Here is a 9,708-nt window from a genome sequence, read left to right as displayed (position 1 = left end):
GGGCTGGACTAGATGACCCCTGCGGGTCCCTTCCAACTCTGCAATTCCATGATTAACTGCAGAGTCTGCACACCCAGAGAGAGCTGATTCTTTTCAGTACCGGCCCCGACTTGGTGGAACGCTCTGTCACAAGAGACCAGGGCCCTGTGGGACTTGACATCTTTCCGCAGGGCCTGCAAGACAGAGCTGTTCTGCCTGGCCTTTGGTTTGGACTCAGTCTGACCCTTATGTTGCCCTCCCCTTACGGTTTTGATCTATGGGCTACTTTTAAAATGAGGCTGCATTTTAAATTGCATTTTAACCTGTATTTTAAATTGGGTCCCCTCCCCCCGTTATGTTTTTATTTTAATTTTACTGGTGTTGGCCGACCTGAGTCTGGCTCTGGCTGGGGAGGGAGGGGTATAAATAAATTATTATTATTATTATTATTATTATTATTATTATTATTATTATTATTATTCTGCGACTCTTGCCTCCCTAATGCTCATTTTCAGAACACCCACCCCCACCTTGCTAGTCTCTGGTGAGCTAATGAGAAGCAGAAGACTGCTGGGGGGGTGGGACATGCTTGTCAGGAATGTTCCCTGTTCCTTTTCCCCACAGATCATTTCCCTTCCAGACAACCCAGAGTTCCCAGAAGTTCTGACTCCCACCAGGACACATGCTGCAACTTTGTCCCATGTTCTGGGCTGTCAGTTGCCAACTGTTCTCCGTGATGAGTGCGGAAGATGCTTTCCTGCTCCAAACAGCGCCCCGGGGGCTCTTTCTCTCTCTGTCTGCTCATTCCGCATCTGCCTTCCCAGTAAGCACCAGTGTTGCAGGAAACCCCCCCCCATCATTCAGTTTGTACAAACACAACACACTCACACACGATGTACATGACGCTTCTGTTATAAATTCATAGAAAATCCCCCATATCCAGTTGGCATGACAACCTTGATGGTCCTAGACAGAAGATCATCACACTCACAAAGGACCTGCATACGGGAGTGGATTCAGTACTGGACTGAAACAAAGGACAGTGACCAGCCCTTCCCTCTGGGGGCAGAAAACTGCAAACTCCCCTTTGTCCTCTGGAAAGTACTCATGGGGAGGGGGAAAGGAGGAACCGGACAGGTGACAAGACACTCAGGTTACCACCACAACTCCTCCCTGAACCCCTCCTCTTTGTGATGTGTCAATGATGTAGTCTTGGGGGTATAGCATGGGGGATTAGTAGCTAATAAAAGTTGGAGTCTTCTTTTGTTCAGGGCTTCCATCTTGCTTCGTCTTGCAGTGAGAGCGGGAGGCCTGTCGCAACAGTCTTCAGTAAAGACCAAGCCTACTGGCTGCTGTTTTGCTCCAGTTGTCCTGGCTGGTGTCTTTGCTTTTGTCCAAGGGAGCCCTTGGATTTCTCTGTTAACACCAGCGCCTGCCACAACGTCCTCAACCAACTTCTCCCAGTCAAGGATGGATTTTCTCCTTCCACCTCGTGGCCATGCAGCCTGCAGGCAGAGGAGGACGCTGCCTGTTTTATGTGTAGTGTGTGCCTGAATCTGATTTTAGATTATGGCTCAGTTTATCTTTTGTATTGCTACAGAAAATCCTGGGGTGCGGATTTGCTCCGCTGCCCATCTCATCGGGGTGCAACTCGCCACGGGTCCCTTTGGTCAGCAGAAGAAAGGAGTCCCAACCAAGAAAAGAAGCAAATCAGCAGTCGGTAGACCTGATCTTTATGTTGGGATACTGCCAGGGAGACAAAGTCCATCATGGCCCCACAAGTCGTCTCCGGACGTCCATCGATCTCCAGTAGACACGCAGTATCAGCAATTAGCGACACGAGCTCCAGAAATAGCTTGCCACATTCCAGAGCTGATGCACGCTCCATCAGCAGATAATTCACAGCGAAAGATGCACGCAGGAGAGTATTATTTACAAGTTTATTCAGCGTTGGTCAGAACAAAGAAAACATGACTGCCAGCTTCAGTGTCTCTGACACAGAGAGAGAAACGAAAGCATAGACAAAACATAAACATCCTGTGAACAGGAAATACGCAGACTCTGTGACTCACAAAGCCTGCTCCCTTTTAAGGTGGAACGGAAATATCCTAACACTTTATTTGTTGCAACAAGGTTCACACACACATGGGGTTGCACCTGCCTTTAAGTCCTCTCTTCCCTTTCCCATGATTTCCAACAGCATCAGCATCGCATCACAAATATGTCACAAAGAGGGAGCGGTCCTCAGGAGGTCGCCTGAGTCAACCACTGACCACTGTTAATATAATAATAATAAATTTTATTTATACCCCACCCTCCCCAGCCAGAGCCGGGCTCAGGGCGGCTAACACCAATAGAATAAAATCACAGTAAAAACATAATAGGGGGGAAAGAGAGGGAGGAAAAAAACCACAATTTAAAATACAGGCTAAAATGCAATTTAAAATGCAGCCTCATTTTAAAAGTAGCCCATAGATCAAAACCATAAGGGGAAGGAAAATAAGGTTCAGACTGAGTCCAAACCAAAGGACTGGTGGAACAGCTCTGTCTTGCAGGCCCTGCAGAAAGATGTCAAGTCCCGCAGGGCCCTAGACTCTTGTGACAGAGCGTTCCACCAGATCGGGGCCAATACTGAAAAGGCCCTGGCCCTGGTTGAGACCAATCTAACCACCTTGCGACCCAGGACCTCCAAAATGTTGTCATTTGTGGACCTTAAGGTCCTCTGTGGGGCATACCAGGAGAGGCAGTCCCGTAGGTACGAGGGTCCTAGGCTGCATAGGGCTTTAAAGGTCAAAACCAGCACCTCCAACCTGACCCTGTACTCCAACGGGAGCCAGTGCAGCTGGAAAAGCACTGGAGGATTGTGATCTTGCAACAAGGACCCCATAAGGAGCCTCGCCGCGGCATTCTGCACCCGCTGGAGTTTCTGGGTCAGCTTCAAGGGCAGCCCCGCGTAGAGCGAGTTACAGTAGTCAGGCCTGGAGGTGACAGTCGCGTGGATCACAGTGGCCAGATCAGGGCGCGAAAGGTTATCAACCGTGCTTCCTGTCACCTCCCAAGTACCTGCTTCTCAAAGAACAAAGAAAACTATAGTTTAAAGTGCTGTCTCTACGGACAATTTTACCATTTCATTCTCTTTGTAAACCGCTCTGAAGTTTATTTTGCAGTCAAGCGTTGCACAAATTAGACCATTTCAGGGGAGGGGGGGCTCTCAGTGGCTCCTGGCCAGGACAGTTCTGCCCTGTCTCCAGGGTCAAGGCAGGGATGCTTCTGAATGCTAGAAAACTGCAGGAGGGGAGAGAGCTCTAGTGCTCGGATCCTGCTTGCAGGCTTCCCTTTGGGGCACCGTGAGAACAGGATACTGGACTGGACGGGCCATTGGCCTCATCCTGGAGACTTATGTTCTGCCCCTTCTCTCTGCAGGGTTTTAACTATCCACTAGATGGTCCCACACATAATGCTCAAACAGGTGTGTGTTTAAACCCACCTTGTACAGGACTCCCTGCCTTGCTGCACCCTCAGAGAGAGAAGCCACTGCCAGAAGGTAACCAGGACTGCTAAGAGCTTGTCTGCTGCATGTCTTGGCAACTGACTTTCTTTTTAAAATAAATAAATAAAAATAATCTTTATTTATTTAAATTACACACTTATACAAAGAATTTACAATTGCATACTACAAAAAGAAAATTAAAGAAGAAACAAGAAAAAAGAAAAGATAATACAGAAAAAAAGAAAGAAGGAAAAGCAAATTTATGTACATAAAAAAACACTTAATCTTCCTAATTAATACTTAATTAAACACTTAAATAAAGACTTCTGACAAAACGAGTCTTCCAAACATTCTCATTGTACTGTTTATACTGTCGTTTTTCCCCACAGAGTTTTATATTCTTTAATATTGTTCCCGTCTACTCCAAAACGGTATTTGTTGTGTATCACTCAAGTTCTGCTAATATGGTGTGATTGGAGAACTCCATTCTCCAACTGGTTCAATCCTCCTCTAACTCTTCCCATCAGTTTTGCTAGAGGTAAATATTCTAACATGAGTATTTGGCTTTCCATGTGCTTTTCTTATGTTTGCACCTGCTACCTTCCTGTAGGAGACCCTGATATCTTGGAGGGAGCATCTGCCAGGAAGTGTAGGCGATGCAAGTTGCCCTCCATACAAGGCAGCTTCCCATGTTCCTATTCAAATCCTCATATCCCCAGGAAACAATGTTTCAAATGCATATTTTAGTACGTATCAAAGCTGCCAAAAACATTGTCACAGCCTTTATAAAAGTGCAATCGGGACGTTCCTCCAAAAGTTCTGAATTCAGATTTTTTTCATATCTGAAATTCTCACAAAGGGAATCCCTGGAGGATCCTCGCTTTTACTTTCTGTGCTGTGTTAATAACTTTCAGAAGTGACTTGTCAGAAGAGACAAAAATGTTTTCTTCACCCCTATTTCCACAATGACATAAAACTGCATTTGGCTGCCTAACGAGAGCTGTGCAAATTGAAATGAATGAGGAGGGAGACGGTTTCTGGAAAGTCAGGATAGCTGTTGCAGCTGCCCAGATTAGGGGGTGGGGAGCATATAGGATGACCTCCTTTCTCCCCAGAAGTGATGGATTGTCCTGTGCTTGATTTAGGGTTCCTCCTTATGTGAAACTGCCAGGCATAGATTTGCTTCCTCCTGAGGAGATGGGATGTCAAAGGCAGAGCATAATAATTGTGGCTGTGGGGGCAGCGGGGGTCCCATTACCCAAATGGCTTTCCTAAACGGCTGCTTCCTCCTCTTTCAAAGCCTTCACATTAGTGACCAATTACCTGTGACTTGTAAATGGATTTGTTCCTTGCTGGGATAATACGGAGGAACATAATTCAAGAAGGCAGAAATGGATCCAAATAGAGGACACACCAGTCAGTCTGTCAGTTTTATTCCACATAGCCAAAGGCTGCCGCAATGTAGACAGAACCATCCAGCAATTAAAAGAAAATATACTGGATTGATACAAAAAACTTAAAACATTTATATTATCAAGACATTACCTACTCTAAACAGAGCTATAAAAGTACCTTAATATACAAGTTAAGACATTAAACAATAAAATTTATAAGCTAAAATTATCACATGGCCACTAATATATTAAAAAATAATGTTAATTAATACAATGTGCAATTATATTCAGATTTTGATGATAAAGATAGAATATAGCTTGATGTAATGTAATGGTAAAGGGAAGAAGAAGAAGAAGAGTTTGGATTTGATATCCCGCTTTATCACTACACGAAGGAGTCTCAAAGCGGCTAACATTCTCCTTTCCCTTCCTTCCCCACAACAAACACTCTGTGAGGTGAGTGGGGCTGAGAGACTTCAGAGAAGTGTGACTGGCCCAAGGTCACCCAGCAGCTGCATGTGGAGGAGCGGAGACGCGAACCCGGTTCACCAGATTACGAGTCTATTGCTCTTAACCACTACACCACACTGGGACCCCTGACCATTAGGTCCAGTCGTGGCCGACTCTGGGGTTGCAGTGCTCATCTTGCTTTATTGGCCGAGGGAGCCGGCGTACAGCTTCTGGGTCATGTGGCCAGCATGACTAAGCCGCTTCTGGCGAACCAGAGCAGCGCATGGAAACGCCGTTTACCTTCCCGCCGGATCGGTACCTATTTATCTCCTTGCACTTTGAGGTGCTTTCAAACTGCTATGTTGGCAGGAGCAGGGACCAAGCAACGCGGGGATTCAAACCGCTGACCTTCTGATTGACAAGCCCTAGGCTCTGTGGTTTAACCCACAGCGCCACCCGCTTCCCACTTTGGCTATATAATTTGCTCTAATTTTCCTAGCAGCAGTTGAAAAGAGTGCTAGATGCCAGGTCAGATACTTATCTGTGTCTGCGAGGAGATATAAAATCATATCAGAGGGGTTCTGGCCAGAGAGTTTGCAGAGTAGCTTTTCCGTAGCATTAAGTAACCAGAATTCACCCCCCTCCCTCTGGGATTAGGGACTGTGGATTGTAGGCCAAAGGATGTGGCTCAAATCTCTCCCAAAAAGAATCGTGGAGTCCTAGAGCTGGAATGGGGGTCTAGCTTCACCTCTCAGAAACAGGCTTTTACGTGCTAGAGGCATTTTTCCTTCTGCTTCTCAGCTGGGGCAGCAAAACCACGTGGACCACAAATCTTCCTTTCCATGGAGAGGGGGCCCTTTCTGGAGTTCACCTCAGCCCCCGTCCTCCACCCCAGGCAACCTTCAGCATTCTAATGAAATAAAACATTTTGAAATGGTAGACTGCCTTGAGTGACTTGGCAGAAGGGTGGCTACACATGGAATAATAATAATAATATATAATAATAATTTATTATTTATACCCCGCCCATCTGGCTGGGTTTCTCCAGCCACTCTGGGCGGCTTCCAACAAAGTATTAAAATACAGTGGTCCGTTAAACATTAAAAGCTTCCCTGAACAGGGCTGCCTTCAGATGTCTTCTAAAAGTCTGGTCGTTGTTTTTCTCTTTGACATCTGGTGGGAGGGCATTCCACAGGGCGGGTGCCACCACCGAGAAGGCCCTCTGCCTGGTTCCCTGTAACTTGGCTTCTCGCAGTGAGGAAACCGCCAGAAGGCCCTCAGAGCTGGACCTCAGTGTCCGGGCAGAACGATGGGGGTGGAGACGCTCCTTTAGGTATACTGGACCGAGGCCGTTTAGGGCTTTCAAGGTCAGCACCAACACTTTGAATTGTGCTCAGAAATATACTGGGATCCAATGTAGATCTTTCAATACCCATTGAAAATGTATTTTTACACACTAAGCCCATCTTCAACCCGTGAGAGACTCCAGACGTTCCAGGCAGTTACCCAGGTTCTGTTTCCTTGAGGTGAAGAGCAGCACAGACTGTAGTGTATATATACACATATATTCTTATTAGATACTTGTTTCCATTTCAGATCCCAACCATTCTGAGTACAGTTGGCTCACATCACCAACACCTTGGCAAATCTTGCTTCTCCGTTAATCGCAGCTTTGGATCCAGTACAGAGCAAGCTGGCCTCTGTCTCCAGCTTCCAGCTCATCTCCAACAAAGTGTCTCTGGCTCTTGTTCTCCTACCTGGCAGCCAGGAGGGGGTGGGTGGGTGGAGGAAGGCCCACCCACTAGCCTGCAGGGCCCAGTCCCTTAGCTGTAGCTCTTGCAACCTGGCTCATTCTTTTGGGATGCTGATCAGGACACCTAAGTGGGCAGCTGTGGGTTAAACCACAGAGCCTAGGGCTTGCCAATCAGAAGATCGGGGGTTCGAATCCCTGCAACGGAGTGAGCTCCTTTTCTTCAGTCCCTGCTCCTGCCAACCTAGCAGTTCGAAAGCACGTCAAAGTGCAAGTAGATAAATAGGTACCACTCCAGCGGGAAGGTAAATGGCGTTTCCGTGCGCTGCTCTGGTTCACCAGAAGCGGCTTAGTCATGCTAGCCACATGACCCGGAAGCTGTACGCCGGCTCCCTCGGCCAATAAAGCGAGATGAGCACTGCAACTCCAGAGTTGGCCATGACTGGACTTAATGGTCAGGGGTCCCTTTACCTTTAAGGTCTTACAAAAAAGCAACAACACCCTTATCTGTCCAGTTCAGCAAATTCCTGTTGGATTCTCGCCCTGCCTGTGTGCAGGACCCCAAGAATTGGAAGAGACTTGGGGCATCATCTGGACTGAACCCCCCACACTTGGAAAAATATGTGCACACAAACACACTTCAGTGGCATCTGCCAAGGTGAACAGGACCAGACTGGAACTTATCACCATCGCCGCACTAAGGACCAATTTACCTTCTCATTCCATCTTCCTGGGTGGAATAGCATCCCTCCTGCAGATGTTGCGAAGGGACCTATTCCTGCCTTGCGTTGACCTTGCTTCTTGGGGCAGAGCCCATCTCTATTGACAGAAGTGGGGCTTTGCCAAAAGCGTCCAGGGGCAGCTTTTCTTCTGCTTCCAAAAACTGCCTGGAAAGTTGAAGGAATGAGAAGACGAATCATATTTTTAAGAAGCGTTTGCTTCTTCTTCTGGGGAAGAGGCCGGACGTTGGGGGGAGAGGGAGAGCAAGATCAGAGCTTTCCTTGCTCCATCCAGCAAGCCTCCAGAGAGCCCCTGTCCACCCCAAAGCCCTGGCCTGGGCTGCGTGGGAAGAGAACAAACGGATCCATTGCTCAAGAGCTGAGCCGCCGTTGTTTATAGCAGAAGGGTCAGCCATGACACAGGAGACGTCTCCTCTGAGCCATAAATCGCAAATGTGATCTGGGTGGGTGGGAATCATTCTCTGTTTGCAATCCCTGATTTAAAACAAATAATCCACTGAAAACTCTTGCAAAATGTGCATTTTGCACACCTCCCATGTCGTCCACAAGTTCTCTGTATTGCAGTAGGAGGGGCACCTTCTTGCCATCACTCCAGAAGGTTTTTAATTTGTGGGGTTTTAAATTTTGGTTCCTCTGTTGATGTTGTTTTATTGGGTTGGGGTTGGCAGTTTTTAAAACTTGGGTATAATTGTAAAGTGGTTGTTGTGGCTGTTTTCTATTGCTTTATTGCTTTATTTATAGTCTGCATAAGATAGTCTGTTCTTTTTTAACACTGTAAGCTGCCCAGAGTAGCTGGGGAGACCCAGCCAGATGGGCGGGATGTAAAGAATAAAATTATTATTATTATCATCATCATCATCATCATCATCATGGAACAATCACTCCCCACACATCATCATCATCATCATTTTATTTGCACCCCACCCATCTGGCTGGTTTGCCCCAGCCACATAGCTAAAGAGACAGGGTTTTTTTGTCCTCTGCAACATTGATTTTCTCTAGCTAAACTTCCCTTCGGTTTGCTCTGCAAAAATATGACGGACTGTTGGAGTCTGGCATTCAGTGGATGGGAATCTGTGTGAATCCCTTCCAGCTCTTGGGATCCTGTACCCTGGGACCCTACATTTCCCATGCCAATTAACTTGGGGGAAAAGGTGGCACGTTGGGCCACTCTAGGACAAAATATGGTCTCTTTGGAGAAGCCCCTGCGCATGGCTGCCACACAGAGCCCCAAGGAGAGCAAGACACCCATGGGGGTGGGAAGAAAACAGCCCCCTTCCCCCATTTATGCCAAGGTCCGATGGACCCCCAGCTGCTGCCAGCTGTCCTTCTGCTGTCTGTATGAAAACACAGCAGGCCATGGACTATAGCAGAATTGGATAAATTAACAGGAAGGATTCGAAACCTGCGGGACCAGAGATTCTTAGAAGACTGGAGTAAACATACGAACTATTTGAAAAGCAATTGTAATGAACAGATCATGCTAGTAGGATTGCAAGAAGTTTTGTAAGGATGATTATTTGAAATATTGCAAGAGAGACTATGAGGAGAACTATTAGTTAATGATAATTAAGAGTAATAGAGAAATTAAGAAATGCAGAGTAAGTGATAAAGAACGGAAAATCATCAGAGGTGTTGACGGAAGTCTAAAATGTTGTATAAGATGAGAAGATATGTTATATGGTTGTTGAAGATGATATGTTAAAAAAACTAATAAAAATGTATATATATAAAAGAAGACACAGCAGGCCAAGTGGAGGCCAAGGATGGTCGGGGAGGAGGTCAGCAGCACCTGCCTTGCTTCTGTTTTCCCAGCTGCAGCTTGGGGCTCTCCTCCCCACAAGGCCAGCCTGACCCCAGAGGGATGCCTGGGATGGCGTCCATGTGTCTGAAGGTGGAGCAAGC

The sequence above is a fragment of the Podarcis pityusensis genome (genome assembly GCF_964106645.2).
Source record: "Podarcis pityusensis genome assembly, chromosome: 6".
In the NCBI taxonomy this organism is placed as follows: Eukaryota; Metazoa; Chordata; class Lepidosauria; order Squamata; family Lacertidae; genus Podarcis; species Podarcis pityusensis.
Note: the sequence above shows the minus strand (reverse complement) of the source record.